Here is a 19,101-nt window from a genome sequence, read left to right on the forward strand (position 1 = left end):
TATCATGCTAATGGCCAACAAAAGAAAGCCAGAGTAGCCATGCTTATATCAGACAATCCAGACTTTATTTATTTTTTTAAATATTTTTTAATGTTTATTTCTGAGACAGAGAGAGACAGAGCACTAGTGGGGGAGGGGCAGAGAGAGAGGGAGAAACAGAATCCAAAGCAGGCTCCAGGCTCTGAGCTGTCAGCACAGAGCCCAACACTGGGCTCGAACTCACAGACTGCGAGATCGTGACCTGAACCAAAGTTGGACGCTCAACCGACTAAGCCACCCATGTGCCCCAGACAATCCAGACTTTAAAATAAAGACTGTATCAAGAGATGCAGAAGGGCATTATATCATAATCAAGGGGTCTATCCACCAAGAAGACCTAACAATTGTAAACATTTATGCGCCAAATGTAGGAGCACCCAAATATATAAATCAATTAATCACAAACATAAAGAAACTCATTGATAGTAATACCATAATAGTAGGAGACTTCAACATCCCACTCACAGCAATGGACAGATCATCTAATAAAAAAATCAACAAGGAAACATGGCTTTGAATGACACACTGGACCAGATGGACTTAACAGATATATTCAGAACATTTCATCCTAAAGCAGGAGAATATACCTTCTTCTCCAGTGCACATGGAACATTCTCCAAAATAGGCCATATACTGGGACACAAATCAGCCCTAAGTAAATAGAAAAATATCAAGATCATACCGTGCATATTTTCAGACCACAATGTTATGAAACTCAAAATCAACCACAAAAAAAATTTGGAAAGGTAACAAATACTTGGAGACTGAAGAACATCCTACTAAAGAATGAATGGGCTAACCAAGCAGTTAAAGAGGAAATTAAAAAGTATATGGAAGTCAATGAAAATGATAACACCACAACCCAAAACCTCTGGGACGCAGCAAAGGCACTCATAAGAGGAAAGTATATAGCAATCCAGGCCTTCCTAAAGAAGGAAGAAAGATCTCAGATACACAACCTAACCTTATGCCTTAAGGAGCTGGAAAAAGAACAGCAAATAAAACCCCAAAACAGCAGAAGACAGGAAATAATAAAGATTAGAGCAGAAATTAATGCTATCAAAACCAAAAAAATAGAACACATCAATGAAACCAGAAGCTGGTTCTTTGAAAGAATTAACAAAATTGATAAACCACTAGCCAGTTTGATCAAAAAGAAAAAGGAAAGGACCCAAATAAATAAAATCAAGAATGAAAGAGGAGAGATCACAACCAACACAGCAGAAATAAAAACAATAATGAGAGAATATTATGAGCAATTATATGCCAATAAAATGGGCAATCTGGAAGAAATGGACAAATTCCTAGAAACATATACACTACCAAAACTGAAACAGGAAGAAATAGAAAATTTGAACAGACCCATAACCAGTAAGGAAATTGAATTAGTAATCAAAAATCTGCCAAAAAACAAGAGTCCAGGGCCAGATGGATTTCCAGGGGAATTCTACCCAACATTTAAGGAAGAGTTTACACCTATTCTCTTGAAGCTGTTCCAAAAAATAGAAATGGAAGGAAAACTTCCAAACTCTTTCTATGAAGCCAGCATTACCTTGATTTCCAAAACCAAAAAGAGATCCCACTAAAAAGGAGAACTATAGAACAATTTCCCTGATGAACATGGATGTAAAAATCCTCAACAAGATATTAGCCAACCGGATCCAACAATACAGTAAAAAAATTATTCCCCATGACCAAGAGGGATTTATACCTGGGATGCAGGGCTGGTTCAATGTCTGCAAAACAATTAATGTGATTCATCACATCAATAAAAGAAAGGACAAGAACCATATGATCCTCTCAATAGATGCAGAGAAAGCATTTGACAAAATACAGCATCCTTTCTTGATAAAAACCCTCAAGAAAGTAGGGATAGAAGGAGCATACCGCGACATCATAAAAGCCATATATGAATGACCCAACACTAATATCATCCTCAGTGGGGAAAAACAGAGCTTTCCCCCTAAGGTCAGGAATAAGACAGGGATGTCTACTCTCGCCACTGTTATTCAACATAGTATTGGAAGTCTTAGCCTTTGCAATCAGACAACACATGTCTGGTTGCCATGCCCCATAATCTAGCTTTAAATGAGTTGAAGTCATAGGAGAAATGCAGAGGGGCTGGTGGGGGGAGCAAGAGAAGGGCCTCTACAACACCCACAGGGAAATCCTCTAGACTGCTGGGTGCTTAGCTCTCTTCATGTGGGTGTTTCTGCCCGCAGGCCTGAAAGGAATGAGCACAGCTCCCAAAGAATATATCAAATCACCACAGGATGAGTCCTGATTTGAGCTTGTTACAAAAATTCAGAATCTTCAAGAAAATCAACAAGAACCAAATAGTATATCTGCTTCATTTTAAAAATTCAGAAAGTTAAACATACTTATTGGGAATCTGTATCAGGAATCAACTATATATTAAACACTGTTCTAAAAAGCATAGGTAATATAATAAAAGAGTTACTAAACAAATCACCATGGGATTGAAATTAGAAGTGAATGTGGCAATAATTGTATCATAGAGAAATTAAAATGAAAATCATCATAACTAGGTTAATATGTGCATTTTCATTGTCTTCAACAGCATTGATTCCATTCTGTGTGCAGGCTATGTTATTTTAAGCTTTGCAATATAACTGTATCAGCCTCTAGCTAATAACAAGATGAATACAAAGGATTTAGGCCCATTCAGTATTCCAGAAGAAGTGAAAAATAATACATAGTATTTTAAGAAATGAATTAGCAGCAACTTTCTATACCTCAGCTGACATTCAGCACACAAGTCCACATTTATTTGGCCTCAGGAGATTGTTGTAACTGGAGGGGAAGAAAAATCAAAGAAACACATTTTTATTGAGCAGAAATCTGAGAAGTGTCAGTTTATTAGCAAAATTTGGGGCTATAATTTTAAAACTGTATTTTTACCAAACTAGTACTGACAGTATTGGGTCACTCTGAAAGAAATAATGGTTACATCATAAGTAAAGTTGTTAGGAAGAAGAATTTCTTCAGGACCATAAACAAGAACTGCTGTCCCATGGAAAATACTGGGTCTTTGAAGTGGCATCATGGAAGATTTTTGTAATATATCATAGCTTCACAAGAAATACCTTAAGCTTTTCTAGAAAGAAAAAATTAACAGCAATAATCTTTCTGAAAGGAATCTATGAAATGAATTTCTTCTACTGGATACCAAAGTAACTAATGTAGCTATTTAAACACCTTAAGCCACATATAAGCAGATTATGAATTAACATGTAGCCCCATAATAGATAATCTTCACTTTAAATGATAGCTGAGTTTGAGGTGCCTGGGTGGCTCAGGTGGTTGAGTGACCAAATCTGGATTTCAGCTCAGGTCATGATCATGGTTGGTGGGATCAAGCCCCACATTGGACTCTGTGCTGACAGCATGGAGCCTGCTTGGGATTCTCTCTCTCCCTCTCTCTGCCCTTCCCCCATTCACGTGCACTCTCTCTCTCTCAAAATAAATAAACTTTAAAAAATGATAGCTAAGTTTAAGATCGGATTTTTAAAATTTGTACAGAGAATCTTACTTTTGCCATCTCTTTAAAATTAAAGTGTATTTCCTTTTGGAGTTAAAGATAGTGTCTGTGAAGACTTGAGTTAAACACCTTTGATGATAAAATAAAACCTAGTGGTCAAGTCCATACTCTGCTCACCATCATGTTTTACAATAGCAAAAATGTGTGGAAAGACAAAGTTCATGCTTAGCCACTCACATGTTTTTAAACCAAATTATCTTCCTTCTTTTTTTCACAACTTTAAGAGATTCCTTTGCCATTCTCTCCCAGCCTGTCTATATATTTTCCCTGCCAAATCTGGGATTTCCTTAACATTGCCTTTAAGAATCCTTGAAATTGTTACACAGCTATTTTTCCCCAATTTTTGGTTACATTCCTTCCAAATGTATACATAGTTAGGTAATGCTAGCTGTTTAACAAACTATTTCCAAAATTTTGGTAGCTTAACATAATATAAGTTTATTCTATGCCCATCTAATACTCTAATGTGTATGTTCCTTGGTTGGAGGGCAGGCTTCTACAAGGAGACTCAAGGACTTGGGCTATGCCGTTACGAAGGTCTACCATCCTCTCACATGGAGAAGGTATTCTTTCTTCCTAACAGCCTTACCTGGAAGTGATTTGTAACACGTATTCTTTTCATTAACAAAAATTTCCTGTAGCTGACTCAAATGCAAAGGGTGAGTAGAATAATTACCAGTGGATTATCTGCTTCCCAACCACAACTCTCTACTAAGAAAAAGAGAGCACTGAGTTTTATTAACAACAGGTAACTTTTTCTCCCCCCAATTTGCAGTAGAACTAAGCTGCAAACACACTTTGTCGGGAGGTAGCACTATTGTCAATTGATGGACTCCAGCCTTAAAAATCCTAATTTATATCTGAGTGTCTAGGCTATGCAAAATTGAGATGAGGAAATACATTGAAATTTCTTTATAGTACTTCAGCAAAACAGTAAATTTTAGAAACTAAAGATGACTATAGTAGTATAAAGCTTGAACCATGCTCTTGCATTACTCTTAGAAAAGTGGGCAGAGTTTTGTGTGTGTGGAGGGGAGGGGGTAATATTACTTTGCCACATTTATCCTTATAAACCTCTGAAAGGCAAAAGTTTGACTATCACTGGCTTCAAACTCCGGCTACTCTACATAAACTTCATCCCTTAAATCTGGGCACAAGTTCCAAAGCAAATTTATGAATCTTGTACAAATTTGAAAAATGGTATACAGTGTTCTCTGTGTCAGATTCTTAATTTAGTATTTTTTGATATTTTAGCTTCTAAATATCAAGGATGTCCTGATTGAAGTAGAGCTAGACATTAGATATGGCTCGTGGGTTGGGCTGGCTGAACTGTACTCCTCTCGTCTGTATATTTTTGTCAGCTGATAACTGACATAGAAAAAGGAAGCATTTATAAAGTGCCTTCCAGAAGAGATGACCTGATGGAATCCAAGTTGCCAAGAATGGTGGACTCCCCTAATCAAAAGGAAAGAGGATTTGGGTATGGTTTGCTCAACTGAAGAATGGAACCTGGACGCTAAAGAGTAGTGGTTTGGAGCTAGGCATGAGGGTCAGTACTTTACTATGACATTACTCAGATTCTTAGGCAGCATGTCAACCCTGGGGAGAAGCTCTGCACGTACCATCTCATTAAATACTATAACATGCACCCTAGCTGTGGGACCCTTATAAACAAGCCTACCTCACCTGGTTCCAAATTCTGTCACCCTGCTCCCAGTGTTCTCTGCTGATAGGTAAAAGCTCTGCCCTGCTAAGGCGCAGATCTCATCATCTGTACTAAATACCAGGGTTGCGTATACAAAGCTGTAGTATACAAGTCAGCAGTCACTAACAATGTAAGAAGATTGTTCCTCTTTTTGTATAATTTTCAGTTGGCAGAGAAGCTCTGTAGCCTATTTACCAGTCTCCTGTTACTACTTGGTACTGGCACAAATATTGTCCTTGGGATACAGTGTCAGATACATAAGATACCTAGTCAGACTAAGGTGCAAATCTTCACTCCAGCACCTGCTCCTTAAATGGGCCTCAGTATCCTCAAGTTTAAATACGCAAAATAGTAATATATGCCCAACTTCCATTAGAGGTTTTTTTTTAAGGATCAAGTGAGATAATGTTTATGAAAGTGTGTTGTGAAACAAAGTATTCTAAAAATTTAAATAAATTCTTTTTGTACTATTGTTGTTGGTACTTTGTAAAGGAAAATAGGAAAAACTATTTGTGAGAAAAAAAAGGCTTCTCTGAAATTCTTACTTCTCAAGAGATAGTAGTCAAAAGTATTACAGATGGCAAAGTCATTTTCTTTTGAGTAAAGCTTAGTATTTTGTTACATCTGATGAGGAACAGAAAAGACAGGATTAAGAGAGAAGCATTAGCCATGACTGAAAGAGAAAGCATTGAGAAGTTCTTTGTATGGGCATTTCTAGGTGAATGATATTACAAAGATGGTCCAACTAATATGAACTTTGTAGAAAATGTTAAATGATCTTTGAAGCAACAAATAATACATCTTGATACAGCGTGGTACGAGATACCTACTTTTTATATGAAATGATTTAGGAATCTATTTTCAATTTGAGAAGAACCCATAATTCAAAGGGGTTAATCATCAATTATTAGTAGTTAGAATCTTGTTTGTAGCTAATAAGGGAAATTTGAGACATTCTTCATGAACAGTTCATATTAAATTTTAAACTTCTTTTCTGGATGCAAAGAATATGAATGGTTGCATTACTGGCATGAACTTGGATGTCACCTTCAAATTTGTACCTGATAATTTTAAGACACAGTACACATTTTGAAAAATCCAACATTTGATTCAAGCTAAAGACAAACTCCTAGAATAAAATTTTTTTTCTATTTCATTTCTACCTCTATTCCATTTCATTAGCATCAATAGGGTAAATGGCATCCTAACGACTCAAAGTCATTAATATAGTTCACATTTAGTCATTTTTGAGTCTGAACTCATTTCAGCTTAGTCCATGTGAAAATATTCCTAATGAGATTGAAGTGAAGAGCCTGATGTCTGGATTTGATCATAGTTACTTCTTAATCAAGGAACCAGTTGAAAAAATATGAATGGGTGAACACTAGCTAACACCATAGCTAGGAAAGCAGTCCAAAATGAATTTCCTGAAGATTGTGATTATTAAAATTCACCTTGCTATGCAAAGATTCACTCTTGAGCCAGATAATCTTTTCTTTGCACTTATCTTTTCAAATTTCCTAGGGAATGGATTTCCCAAAAATTCGTTTTTGACCTATGTCCCCCAACTCATTTACATGATGCTGCACAGGGTTTAAAAGTTACTTTAAAAAAATTTACAAAGAATAACTGTTCTTTTTCTGAAAGTTACTGAAATTGGTCAGTGAGTTAAGTGACTAAGCAGGAATGAAGGGGGAAAGGGAGAAAATTTCAGAGTAATTTCAAATACAAAAATCCATTCATCCACAAATGCCACTTTATCCTAAGAATTAGAAATTTAATAAAGTTTATCAAAACAAATGAGAAAATCTCATAACTTACTAAATTGTGAAAAATCAAATTAATATCATTTCTGCGATTACTCTATTTGTCCCAAGTTTCCATTGTCCCTCACCTACTTCAGTCCCTCATTATGTCAGCAATGTTTTCATAGCCTCCTAACCAATCCCCTATGTCCTTCCCTTCTGACAACCCTTTCACCGCTGCCATCTGATCTTATTCCCACTTAATACCAAAATGTGAGTTTGAGCCCTGTGTTGGGCTCTGCGCTGGCAGCATGGAGCCTGCTTGGGATTCTCTGTCTCCTCTCTCTCTGCCCCTCCCCCCACTTGCACTGTCTCTGTCTCTCTCAAAATAAATAAAACTTAAAAAAAAATTTTAAAAATGTGAAAATGACCTCTGCTGCCTGTAGGTTGAAATTTCAACTACCAGGTTTTCAAGGGCCTCCATAGCACGAGATCTCCCAACCTTTCTTGCCATATGCACTGCTTGGATTCTAACATCACTAATGTAGATGAGACTTAACAGGAATTATGATTCAATTAGATTTGATTAAATTAAACATGACTAGAAATATCTCTAAAGCATCTTGCATCATTTCTAGAAAATAGTAGGTATTAATAAATTATATCTGCCATTATTGTTTTTGCTGTTAGTGTTATTGTTGCTTGTTATCTCTGCCTGGAATGCCTGCTCAGGTCTTATCCTTCTTTAAAACTCCTCAACTCAGGGCCACCTGGGTGGCTCAGTTGGTTGAGCATCTGACTTTGGCTCAGGTCATGATCTCATAGTTCATGGGTTCAAGCCCCTCATGGGGCTGTGTGCTGACAGCTCAGAGCCTGGGCCCTGATTCAGATTCTATGTCTTCCTATCTCTCTGCTCCTCCCCTGCTTGCACTCTGTCTGTCTTTGAAAAATAAATAAACATTAAAGAATTAAGGGATGCCTGGGTGGCTCAGTCGGTTGGGTGTCTGACTTCGCCTCAGGTCATGATCTCACAGTCCATGAGTTCGAGCCCTGCATCAGGCTCTCTGCTGATGGCTCAGATCCTGGAGGCTGCTTCGGATTCTGTGTCTCCCTCTCTCTCTGCCCTTCCTCTGCTCATGCTCTGTCTCTCTCTGTCTCAAAAAGAAATATAAACATTAAAAAAATTTTTTTAATTAAAAAAAATTAAAGCTCCTCAATTCTAAGGATCATCTCTTCTTCACTGTGCCACAGCACAATATTGAAACCTTAGTTTATAACTCATCATTCTACTTTATAGTGGTGTTGTTTTGTTCTTTCATTGTCTATCTTTTCATTATGATAGTTAACTCTTGAGCAATAGAAACTGTATTTCCACCTTAGCATTAGGACTTTTAAAATATTATTTTGTATGTAACAAATAGTAGATGTTTGTTGGATTGAAGGTATGACATAGGAAAACCAATATAATATGTTCAAATAAACTGCAAATTTATGTTTTTAAATATGGCTATGGTAATCAATAACATATTGTTCCAAATGGGGACACTTTTAGCATTTTAGAGTTAGAGAGGATATTACTTATTATATGGGGATAACAGGTACACACTGGAATGTATGGTCATCATGACCAAAAGAAAACTCCATGAAAACACAGCTAAATAGTGCAAAGATTATCCTAATTATATTACTTCTTCCTTTTGGCCATCATGAAACCAACACAGTTGCAGAGAGAAAGTTGAGTCTGATCAAATTTTTAAAATATGGAAGTGTTCTAATAGAAGCAATTGGAATATGTGTCAGAGTTTGAAGGTCCTTGAAATTAGCTTGAGTTGACCAGACTACAGATTTGAAATGAGTTCCCTTCTCCCATTCACCTGGAATGGAAAAGACAGACTATTTTAAATTTGCCTTCCATGTTGATCAGGAATATAATGGGGGGAGTGTCCCTGGGCAGAGAAGCATGCTGCCCTTGCCTTAAATTCTAAAACCCTTGCCTTACCTCTCCTCTATTTCCAGAACTTCTTGGGTTTTAGCCACATAAGCTGTAGCCTTCACATCTAAGTGCATTTTTCTGTTTCCACCCTCCTGTCTTATCTGTTAATGCTCGGTGACTTTTTTAAAAAGGTTTTATTCACCCTCAGTACATCCTAAGTGAGAATGTTTTGGGGCCATTAATGATGTTGCCCACAGAATGTGAAGGAAGGCATTTTCCAAAGAGGGGTGTGGTATTGGTGGAAGCAGCCTTGTGTAGGTAGAGCAGGAGGTTATGTGAGTCAGAGAATTTGCAGGGTCCACACTGAAGTCAAGAGGACTCTGATGAAGTAGGGAGCAATGCTTTCCATCCCAGATCTCTTAGAGACAGGACCTCAGTTGAATTGTTTAGCGGTGACCTTTAAATCACTGTGTGAGCAGCTAGTCAGTCAGCAGCCAACCAAAACTCAGAGTGACCATTATATCACATATGGTTTAATGAACAGCTGTTAGTATTTTTCCAGGGAAACACTGAACTTAGAGCTAGGAGACTAGAGCCCAGGATGTGATCTAGGTAGGGTCACCAACCAGCTGTGTGACTTTCAGCAAGTCACATAACAACCCTGTGTCTTGAGTTACAGAAGACAGTAACAATCATTGAGTACATCATAATAATGAGAGTAGATGGGAAATCACTTGTTAAATTGTAAATCACTTCAAATGTCCTGTCCTCTATTATTAAAGTAGGCCACTTTATTCCCTATATGTTATACTTTGAAGCCTTTGAGATATGATTGTTTCTTTTAAGTACTGTTCTGAGTGCAGTTAAGCTGTTTCTTTTCATGATTGCAATTTTTGGGCCACATTACCTCAAGACAAGTATTATTACTTAATGAAAAACAAGTAAATGGATTTTGCTTTTCAAATTAAGAAAATTAGCTTGAGATGATATGGCTTTTGACAGCAATAATGCTTGTGAGCCAAGCTGTCTAATTTGGAATGCAGATACACTCAACTATGTAGGATTTAATTGACTCTAAAAAAAGAGTACATTGTTTTTGAAGCACTATGGTATCTTAATGTGACTAATTTCATTAATAGTTTGAGGGGAAAATACTAGAATTTTGATCCAGTTCAGCTCTGCCAATCAGTTCTCTGTGACCTGTGGTAAGTCACTTAACAAGCTAGATCTTAATTTCATTTGCAAATCACTTGGAGTAGATAATATCTAAAGTCCTTTCTAATTCTAAAACCCAGACTATTTCATAGCCATTATAATTTTAAAAGCAATTTTAAATTGAAATCTTTTTTCCCCTTTTATTAAAACTAATAAATGCTTGGTTGGGATTAATTTACCCAGCACCAACCAAATGACAGCTCAATGACAGTATTTACAAAATGAAGTTGTCAAAATGAAAGAGTGACTTTTTGGGAAAGAGTATTAAAGTGCAATTGACTTTGAAATAACCTGCCTAGGCATGGCTCACAAATTCTCCAAAGCAACATTTTGAGACTGTTTGCTTAGTATGCAAATTAAAATCATCATTAAAAGATCAGTGGCCATGTGGTGGTTCTATGATTAATGATTTCCATGGCCAAAGGGAGAGATCTGAGTTAATTAGCTTGCCTGATCTCTTGCCCTCTTTGCCTCCTGGGACAGAATCCAGTGCAGAGGTGTTTCCTTGGGGGAGATGGAGGGATCCTCAGTAGTGGATGCCAGACTCTTAAACTGACCATGGTGATCTTATCCAATTCATCACCCAGCCTTTTTAGTTGAAGGAAGGTCATTCCTTGAAAGACAAAGTGATGATGATCTTGGTGAAGAACCAGAGTTATTAGGTCACTGTATCTTAATCCCTGATGGAAATCAAGGTAATAAATTGTGGAAATAAAAATACTTACCAGGAATTAAGAAAAAAATGCAAATTCCAATTTTTTTTAAAGGAAAAAGTCCACACACTTTTTTTTTTTTTTTGCATATTCCCCTCTCTGTTTTTGCTTCTTTGTTCTTACCTTTACCATAGACATCTCTGTGTAGTAGAAAAAACAGTCTCTTGGCTTTCCCACTAACTTGTTTTATAATCTTGGCAAGTGAGTAATTCTCTGGGACCATTTCTTTGCATGCAAAAATGTTTCTAGCTTTAGCAGCTCTTCAACTCAGTGACTCCATAACTCCTTTTATTAAAAAAAAAAAGACATAAGGCTATTTATGAAGTCTGAAGATTACAGAAGTCATAGGTCAGAAATTGGTCAGGCAAAGAGGATTTAAGAAGACAAAGCAAGGATGATTGGGGGGTTTGAAGTCTCAGTCAAGTGGTCTGTGACCAACTAGGTCAGCAAGAACTAGAGTTGCTGGAAAGACCTAGGCTGTTTGCACTTTACCTAAAACTGTCATTCCTACCCTGGACACTTGAGTTACTCAAATGAGTCAGTTCTGGAAGTTTTAACCCAGTCTCATATTATTCCAGTCATCTTCACCTCTACTCTGTGATTGCCAAGCTCTGATGGCAAAAATAATGCAAACACTCAAACTGATATCACCAAAATCCTGACCCTTCATCAGTCATCCCAAACCCCACTCCACTTTCTCTCTCTCACCCCTCCTTCTGAGCAGAAAACTTTTCTCAACCTCACAGAAAATAATAGATTTTTTTTTACCAGGATCTTTTCCATGTTTCCCTATTTATTAACTTTCCTCCCAGCATATAAATTTGGTTGTTTTCCCTTCTTAAAAAGTAATCCTATGTTCTCTTGTGGTTACTTATCTATTAATTTCCTTCCTTTCATGGCCAATCTCCTAAGAAAGGGTTTGGTGCTCTTTCTTTTTTTTAACATTTATTTATTTTTGAGACAGAGAGAGACAGAGCATGAACGGGGGAGGGGCAGAGAGAGAGGGAGACACAGAATCGGAAGCAGGCTCCAGGCTCTGGGCCATCAGCCCAGCCTGACGCGGGGCTCGAACTCACGGACCGCAAGATCGTGACCTGAGCCGAAGTTGGACGCTCAACCGACTGAGCCACCCAGGCGCCCTTGGTGCTCTTTCTTACTCACCTTCTATTTGTTTTTCAATCAGTTCTGTGTGGACTTGAGTTCCCTCAGAAGCAGACTCTGGGACAAGGATTCAAGTGCAAATAGATTCTTTGGAACTTGATCCCAGGCAACACATTAGAGGTAGAAGAAAGCAAGACAAGGAAGAGAAGGATGCCAATCTAGGGTGTATAATCAATCACTTTTATGCTGAAAGTTCTCAAATCTGTATCTCCAGGTAATGTCCCAAATTCTAGGTCTTTATTTGTAAATCTACTAAATGGCTCTAACCAAATACCCATGGCATCTCAAACCTGACATCTACAAATATTGGTGTCATGGGTTCAAGACCTGGCTCTTCTACTTAACTACATGTGTAAATAACATTGAGCAAGTTATTTAACCTCCATAATTCCCAGATTACTTCTCTATAAAAACAGGGACAATAATAGTATATCAATATTGATACAATACCGTGATTTGATAATTAAATGAGGTTGTTTGTATTAAGCACTAAGCATAGCGCCTGGTATGTAAGAAGTTATCAGTAATCATTGGCTTCCATTTTTAATGTAATAAGGCCTTTCTCCACAGAATTAATAATAAATTTATTAATATAAATTGCCCATCTTTGTTAATGACATTGCATCTACCCACTTAAATCAGAAATTTCCAATCATTCCAGAATCTTTTACCTACTCTGAACATCAGGCACCATATTCTGCCAGTCCCACCTCCTACATATTTCTTAAATTTGTCATTTCCTCATCATCCTTTTCCCTCTGCTTTAATGCCACTCCTTGTCAATTCTTACTTAGATTAAGATTCCTTAGGGGATTCTTCCTGTCCACAAAACGTAGCATAGTATCTTACACAAAGTAACCATCTAATAAATGTTTGAATGAATAAATATCATCAAATTATCTCTATTATAATAAATAGTACCACACTACTAGTTGCCTAGGAATCTTCCCTGATTCCACTTTATTCCTCATAGCACATGCTTAATTCATGGTAACCTGTTGCCTCTGCTTTCAAAATATACCCAGAAGCCAAGCATTTCTCAATACCTCCCCTAATACATTCCTGACTTAAGACCAGACTTGTCTGTCTACTCAGTCTGTCTACTTCTCTTGCCTTTCTCTATGTCTGCCACATGGAAACTGGAGTGATCAAAGCATAAATTAGATCTTACCGTGCCTCTGCTTAATACCTTCCTGTGGCTTCTTAATAAATTCTTTAATATCATCTGCAAGGACTCCAAAGTCCCCCACTGACTTCTCTCACTTTATCTCTTCTTGTCTCTTCATTCATGTTATTTTTCACTATGGCCTTTGTTCTGCACCTGGAGCACACCAAATGTGCACTTTTTGCAATGCTTTTTTCTGTTTGGACCAGGCACTCTTCCTTGGAGCTTCACATAACTGCATCTTTTTCATCATTCAAGTCTCTGGGTGCCTGGGTGGCTCAGTCAATTGAGCGTCCGACTTCGGCTCAGGTCATGATCTCGTAGTTTGTGAGTTCAAGCCCCGCGTCGGGCTCTGTGCTGACAGCTGGGAGCCTGGATCCTGCTTCCAATTCTGTGTCTCCCTCTCTCTGCCCCTTCCCCGCTCATGCTCTGTCTCTCTCTGTCTCTCAAAGATGAATAAACGTTAAAAAAATTTTATCATTCAAGTCTCAGTTCTCCACACTTATCACTGCCTAATTTACATCTTTACATCTTATTATCTATCTCTGCAACCCCACTCCTAGAGTGTAAGCTACATGAGGCAGAATTTATGTCTATAATTGCTGTCTCCCAGGACTTGAAACAATGCCTAGCACATAGTAGGAGCTCAATAAGTACTTGTCAACAAAAATATTTACTCTGTTCAAAACCTAGGCTCTTGTAGGACACTAAATGGTAATAATAAAAGAGAGAGAAAGAGAGAGACAGAGAGGGGTTAGAAGATATCAACAAGAACATCAACAACACTAACAAGACCTTAAATGCATATAAATAGGGATGTGAAATGAATTAGAAAATAAATAGGAAATAGCTAATTTGTTAAGATGATAAGATTGTGTGTGTTTCCTTTTAAGAAATTCTTTAATTATCATTAATGTAGAGTATTAAATGAAAATTATGAGTTGAGTACTATGGCAAAATGTCCTGTGGCAATTCTCAGAAGGAAGCATTTTATGACCAGGGTAGTCTGAGAAGACAAACTTCTGTTACCCAAGGCATTTAGTAGACAAAGAAACTATTTGAAATAGTATATAATGAATATTTTTCTTCCTTAGTTTATTTTCTAATAATGGTTCTGAAAATTTTTAATGACAATAATGTTAACATCTTAATGAAATAGAACATTTAAAGTTCTCACTCACTGATGGGCTGAGTTGATATAAGTTTTATGTGTGTGCATGAAGGGGCAATTAGCAGACATATAGGAAGATGCTTCTGGTTTGGGGCCTCTGGCTGCTCATCATATTGCAGGTGGCATAGCCACTTGTCACAGCCTCCCCGTTCCACTTAACCTGGAAGTTCTAAACAAGTTTCTGCAGTTCTCTTGATTTCCCTTGAGAGTCCCTGTACCAAAAGCAGCTCTTATGGTAAACTTGAAGTGAGAAACAAATTGGTCAGAGAACACTTCCATGATTCCCATTACTAGAAAATGCTGCTTCTTTTAATTATAGCACAGATTTTCAGAGTGTAATTTAGAGACAAAAAAGAAAGAAAACTATTAGAATATTTTTTAAAAGGGAGGGGCAGGAGAATGAGTTTCCTTGTTTTGGTGTTGTTATGATTGAGGAGAGAGTTTCAGCAGTCAACACAAATGAGATAATTTTGTCTTCATAAACCACTCCTTGGTTGCTACTTAGGTCAATAATGATAAAGTAGGATACATGAAAATCACTTTACAAATTAGTTTCTCATGATTATATGGCTTAGCCAAACAAAAATAAGTAAATATAGATAATTCTGTCAATAGTAATACAAAATCTGAGAAATAGTCTCATTCTCATTCCCCAGAACCAGACAATGACAAATCAGAACAGTTAGAAAAATTAGCTGGTGGTTTCCTATTTCTTCACCCCAAATACTGGTAAATATAAATTTTATATTCATTTAGACTTTAGCATTGACATTGGCTGTTGTGGCAGAAATTGCCAGCTAATGTCACCAAATCTTTCCTTTTCTTGCTGGATACTCAGGTAGAATGTATTTCCCAGCCTCCTTTGCAGTTAGATGTGGCCATGTGAGTAAACTTTAGCTAATAAAATGAGATTAAAGTAATGTATATCCTTTTAGAACTGGTCCATAAAACCTTCCATACTAATTTTCATTGCCCTTTTCCCTTCCAATTTGATGCAAATGAACACAACGGCTTTGGAAGCAGCATGTTGAAGTTATAGAACCACAAGATAGGAGAATCTGAGTCGTTGAACTATTTGGTAGAAAGCCATTTGTCAAGCAGGGTTTTACCTAAGTGAGAAATGAGTTTCTCTCATGTTAAGCTTCTGAGATATGAGATTCATCTCTTACATTCGCTAGTGTTCCCTTTACACAAATACACCTGATTACAGTTGTTGCTTTTTAATTAAAGGTCCTATTGGTTCTGTCACAAGCTTTTCATAAAAAGTGCTGAGAATTTTAAACAGTATTTTTAAACTCATAATCTTACTTTTTTTTTTACTCTGTATGTAACTTAACAACAATTCCCAATTGGGAAAATTCTGTCCATTAATACATATTATATAACTGCCCAGAAAGCTAAGAGCTTCCTGACTGAACTTTTTCTAAGTCATATAAATTTATACACTGATGACTTTTTAGGCCACTTTATTAACAATTAAAGTCAAATAGTTACATAGTTCAGAACTGTGGGCATATATTATAAAGGAAATAAAGAAGTAAAATCATTATGTTAAGTAATTCTAAGGTTTCCAATCTTTATCCCCAAATGGTGTATTGAAATAAATCTCTCTCAAATGCTTCTGAGATCAGGTCATGGATCTTCATTTTCAAGCAATTGGTAAAACAATATCTTTAAAAAAAAAAAAAAAAGGGCACGAGGGCACATGACCAATAGATGAATGAATAAAGAAGATGTGGTATACACACACACACACACACACACGCACGCACGCACACACACACACACACACACACACACACAGAATATTATGCAGCCATAAAATGGAATGATATCTTGCCATTTGCAACAACATGGGTGGACCTAGAGGGTATTATACTAACTGAAATAAGTCAGACTGAGAAAGAAAAATACCATATGACTTCACTCATGTGGAATCTAAAAAAACAAAACAGGGAGCCTGGGTGGCTCAGTCAGTTGAGCGTCCAACTTCAGCTCAGGTCATGATCTCTTGGTTTGTGAGTTTGAGCCCCATATCAGGCTCTCTGCTGTGAGCATAGAGCCTGCTTCAACCCCTCTATACCCACCCCCTTCTCTGCCCCTCCCCTGCTCTCCCATGCTATCTCTCTCTCAAAAATAAATAAACATTAAAAAAAATCTGTTTAAAAATAATTAATTTTAAAAAAACAGAAGAATAAAAAACAAACAAAAGCAGAGAACTCAGTAAATACAGAGAACAAACTGATGGTTGCCAGAAGGAAGGGGGATGGAAGAATGGGCAAAATGAGCAAAGGGAATTGGGAGATACAGGCTTCTAGTTATAGAATGAATAAGTCACAGGAATAAAAAGCACATCATAGGGAATATAGTCAATGATATTATAATAACATTGTATGGTGACATAAGGTAGCTACACTTATGAACATAGCATAATGTATAGAGATGTTGAATCACTATGTTGTACACCTGAAACTAATGTAACAGTAACATTGTATGTCAACTATACTTAAATTAACTTTTTAAAAAGACACATGGCCAGTTCTCCAAATGATGAAAATATATATTGGTATGTCCTTTCATGACAACATGGATTGATGTCTTTAGATACTTAGTAATTAAAGGAGGATAATGTGTCAAAAAGAAGTTTTATCAGGGGCACCTGGGTGGCTCAGTCAATTAAGTGTCTGACTTTGGCTCAGGTCATGATCTTACAGCTCATGAATTCAAGCCCTGCATCAGGCTCTCTGCTGTCAGCACAGAGCCCACTTTGGATCCTCTGTGCCCCCTCTCTCTCTAACCACCCCCACTTGTGTGCATGCATGCACACAAGGGTGCATGTATTGTCTCTTTCTCTCTCAAAAATAAATATCAAAAAAATAGTTTTATCCAGAAATACAATTATAGATTATGATACAATTGTCCACATAAGAAGCTTTTCTTTTTCAATCTTATGCTTTTCTTTTTTTAAAACTGGATACACATTTGCTACTGGTTCCAAACCAAGATTCTCTTCTTAAGGAGTTAATTCATGCTTCCAAAACCTTACTACACAGATAAGAAATCAAACTGTTCTCTGGTTTACAAATTGTAGATTATGGAAATGAATTCCAAGGTGTTGACTCATGCATGCAGTTATATCACTCTATCAGTACTCAATTTGTATATGTGAATATTTATGAACCCTTGGAGGTGTGCAAATAACATGAAAGAATTCTTGGTAAGGAAAGGCAGTAGTCTTCTTAGTGAAAGACTGAAGAAGGACTAAACTCAAATTTGATGAACAACTTTCTTAGGAACAGAGATTATCAATTCAAACTACTTTTAGAACTACCATCATAGTCTAGATGTCAACTGATTTATTGTTACCTATGCTTTCTCTCCAATGTCACATGCATGCCAACAGAGCATTGTTTTTTGAGTGTTCCTAGCCTTCACAAGATGGAGCTGGACATTAAAGAACTCTCGGTAATAAGTTACTAGTTGGCACTAGTTCCCAGCTGCTTTGCATGGCAAATCCATTTTTGCTTCAAAGCTCTTCACCAGTTCTCATCCAAATAGTGTTTTTTTCTTTATCCTTTCTTCCTTTTCTCTTAATTCTACCTCCTCCATCCCCACCCCCCCAAGAAAAAAGATAGTATTTATGAAGTCTTTACCATTGTGTCCTAGGCAGTTCTTCCCTCCCAGCTTCTCTTCATTCTGTTTCCTCAGTCAAAACTTACTTGGTGGAAGGAACACTGAAATGGAGTCAGGTGACCTCAAAACTTTATTGCTTACAAGTAAGTAACCTAAATTATCTTGCTTTGAATTTTTTTTAAATCTGTAAAATGGACATAAGTATACCTAGGCCAAATGATTGGGTACAGAAACAATGTTCACAAAAGCACCTAATAGAATTCTTGGCACATAGTGGGAACTTAATAAATAATAGCTTTTGTGTGCCTGGGTGGCTCAGTCAGTTAAGTGTCTGACTTGACTTCAGCTTGGGTCATGATCTCATAGTTGTGGGATCAAGCCCCGTTTCCGGCTCCATGTTGGGCATGGAGCCTGCTTAAGATTCTCTCTCTCCCTCTCCCTTTGCTCCTCCCCTGCCCATGTTTTCTCTCTTGCTCTCTTTCTAAATTAACTAATTAATTAAATATTAGCATTTTAGTTTTTGTGTTATATAAATCAACCCCGAACTTAGTAGCTTAAAACAATGATGATTTATTATTTCTCATCGTTTCTGTGGACCAAGAAGTTCAGAAGGGCTCAGTTGGGCCATTGTTGCTTAAAGTCTCTCATACAGAAGCAGTTAGATGTCAGCTGAGGCTGCAGTCACAGAAGGAAGTGGAGGATCCAAGGAGACTCACTTGCATAGCTAGTAGGTTAGAACTAGATGGAAAAACTAGAGGTGTCAGCTTCTGTCTCTGAAGACTTCTACAGAGCTGCTTGAGTATACTCATGGTATAGTGGCCAGCTTCCCCCTAAGTGAATGATCCAAGAAACCAACGTGAAAATTGTAATTTCATTTATAAATCAGCTTGGGAAGTCACATACTACCATTTCCACCATATGCTTATTGGTCACACAGAGACAACCTCAATTTCATGTGGGAGGGATTTACATGAGTGTGAATATCAGAAGATGTGGATCATTGGAGGCTATCTTGGAGGTTGGCTACCATAGTTAGATATTGATTTCCTCAGAGAAAAT

At 37.2% G+C, this 19,101-nt stretch overlaps 1 long non-coding RNA gene across 2 annotated transcripts in view; it reads left to right on the plus strand.

The window, feature by feature from the left end:
* The first annotated feature begins 4,091 nt into the window (after positions 1–4,091).
* Positions 4,092–19,101, plus strand: part of LOC122242035 — a 35,787-nt gene continuing 20,777 nt past the window's right edge. The window contains exon 1 of one of the 2 annotated variants that reach the window (XR_006222171.1): positions 4,092–4,164. This is a non-coding gene — a long non-coding RNA (uncharacterized LOC122242035). Of the gene's footprint in view, positions 4,165–18,123; positions 18,186–19,101 lie in introns of those variants that run through there. The other variant, XR_006222170.1, reaches the window with a different exon arrangement.

Source organism: Panthera tigris, chromosome C2 (genome assembly GCF_018350195.1).
Source record: "Panthera tigris isolate Pti1 chromosome C2, P.tigris_Pti1_mat1.1, whole genome shotgun sequence".
Taxonomy (NCBI): domain Eukaryota; kingdom Metazoa; phylum Chordata; class Mammalia; order Carnivora; family Felidae; genus Panthera; species Panthera tigris.